The sequence below is a fragment of the Somniosus microcephalus genome, unplaced genomic scaffold (genome assembly GCF_052327205.1).
Source record: "Somniosus microcephalus isolate GS21.2 unplaced genomic scaffold, FLI_Smic_1.0 scaffold10, whole genome shotgun sequence".
NCBI classification, from domain to species: Eukaryota; Metazoa; Chordata; class Chondrichthyes; order Squaliformes; family Somniosidae; genus Somniosus; species Somniosus microcephalus.
In genome coordinates this window covers 1,339,198-1,341,709 of record NW_028225197.1, presented here as the reverse complement: position 1 = coordinate 1,341,709, position 2,512 = coordinate 1,339,198, and positions in this window count along the sequence as shown.

Genomic DNA, 2,512 nt, shown 5'->3' with positions numbered 1-2,512 from the left:
TGGTGCGTCCCAGATCTTAACAACCCTCTGTGTGAAAACAATTCTCCTCATTTCCCTCTAGTTCTTTTAGCAACTATTTTAACTCTGTGACCTTTGGTTACCGACCCACTTGCCAGAGTGAACAGTTTCTCCCTACTTGCTCGATCAAAAGCCCCTCATTATTTTGAACACCTCTATTAGGCCTCCTCTTAACCTTCTCTGCTCTAAGGGGAACAATCCCAGCTTCTCCAATCTCTCCACATAACTGAAGTCCCTCATCCCTGGTACAATCCTGGTCAACCTCCTCTGTACCCTCTCCAAGGCCTTGACATCCTTCCTAAAGTGTGGTGCCCAGAACTGTACACAAGACTCCAGCTGAGGCCAAAACCCTGCAGCTGCACAAAACCCTGGTTAGACCACACCTGGAGTACTGTGAGCAGTTCTGGGCACCACACCTTAGGAAGGATATATTGGCCTTGGAGGGAGTGCATCGTAGGTTTACCAGAATGATACCCGGACTCCAAAGGTTAAGTTACGAGGAGAGATTATACAAATTAGAGTTGTGGTCCCTAGAATTTAGAAAGTTAAGGGGTGATCTGATCGAAGTTTTCAGGATATTAAGGGGAACAGATAGGGTAGATAGAGAGAAACTATTTCCACTGGTTGGGGATTCTAGGATTAGGGGCATAGTCTAAAAATAGAGCCAGATCTTTCAGGAGTGAAATTAGGAAACACTTCTACACACAAAGGGTGGTAGAAGTTTGGAACTTCATTCTGCAAATGGAAATTGATGCTCGATCAATTGTTAATTTTAAATCTGAGATTGATAGGTTTTTGTTACCCAAAGGTATTAAGGGATATGGGCCAAAGGCGGGTGTATGGAGTTAGATCGCAGATCAGCCATGATCTCATTGAATGGCGGAACAGGCGCGAGGGGCTGAATGGCCTCCTCCTGTCCTATGTTCCTCACTAGTGATTTGTAAAGGTTTAGTGTAACTTCCTTGTTTTTGTATTCAATGGCCCTATTTACAAAGCCAAGTATCCCATACACTTTCTGAACCACCTCACCAACTTGCCGCGGCACTTTCTAAGATTTGTGAATATGGACCCCCAGGTCCCTCTGCTCTTGCACCCCCTCAAAATAGTCCCATTTAGATTATACGGCCTCTCCCTGTTGTTTCTCCCAAAGTGCATCACTTCACACTTATCCTCATTTAATTCCATCTGCCTTGTGTCTGCTCATTTCACAGTCTGGCTCTGTCCTTCTGAAGTCTGCTACTACTATGCTCACTATTTACTACGTTGCCAAGTTTTGTATCATCTAACTTCAAACTTGTACACCTATACCCAAGTCCAGGTCAGTTATATATAACAAGAAAAGCAATGGTCCTAATCCCGACCCCTGGGGGAACCCACTGCATACTTCCCTCCAGTTAGAAAAACATCCCTCAGCGCTGCTCACTGTCTCCTATCCCTCGTCCAATTATATACCCAAATTACCATCAGCCCTTTAATACCACGTGCTTCTATTCTCCATATAAGTCTTTTATGTGGTACTTTATCAAATGTCTTTTGAAAGTCCATATGTATAACATCTACTGCACTACCTTCATCACTTGGTAAAATAATGGGACTCAAGGTGGATAAATCCCCTGGACCCGATGGCTTGCATCCTAGGGTCTTGAGGGAAGTGGCGGTAGGGATTGTGGATGCATTGGTAATAACTTTCCAAAACTCACTGGACTCAGCAAAGGTCCCGGCAGATTGGAAAACTGCTAATGTAACACCCTTATTTAAAAAGGGTAGTAGGCAGAAGGCTGGAAACTATAGACCTGTTAGCCTAACATCTGTGGTTGGTAAAATGTTAGAGTCCATTATTAAGGAGACAGTAATGGGACATTTGGATAAACATAATTTAATAGGACAAACTCAGCATAGTTTCATGAAGGGGAAGTCATGTTTGACAAATTTGCTGGAGTTTTTTGAGGAAGTAACATACAGGGTGGATAAAGGGGAACCAGTGGACGTAGTGTATTTAGACTTCCAAAAGGCATTTGACAAGGTGCCACACAAAAGATTATTGCTCAAGACAAAAAATCACGGGATTGGGGGTAATATTCTGGCGTGGGTGGAGGATTGGCTCTCTAACAGAAAGCAGAGAGTTGGGATAAATGGTTCATTCTCAGATTGGCAACCAGTAACTAGTGGTGTTCCGCAGGGGTCAGTGCTGGGTCCCCAACTCTTTACAATCTATATTAACGATTTGGAGGAGGGGACCGAGTGTAACATATCAAAGTTTGCAGATGATACAAAGATGGGACGGAAAGTAGTGAGTGAGGAGGACATTAAAAACCTGCAAAGGGACATAGACAGACTAAGTAAGTGGGCAGAGATTTGGCAGATGGAATACAATACTGGAAAGTGTGAGGTTATGCACTTTGGCAGGAAAAATCATAGAGCAAGTTATTATCTTAATGGCAAGAAACTGGAAAGTACTGTAGTACAAAGGGATCTGGGGGTCCTGGTGCACGAA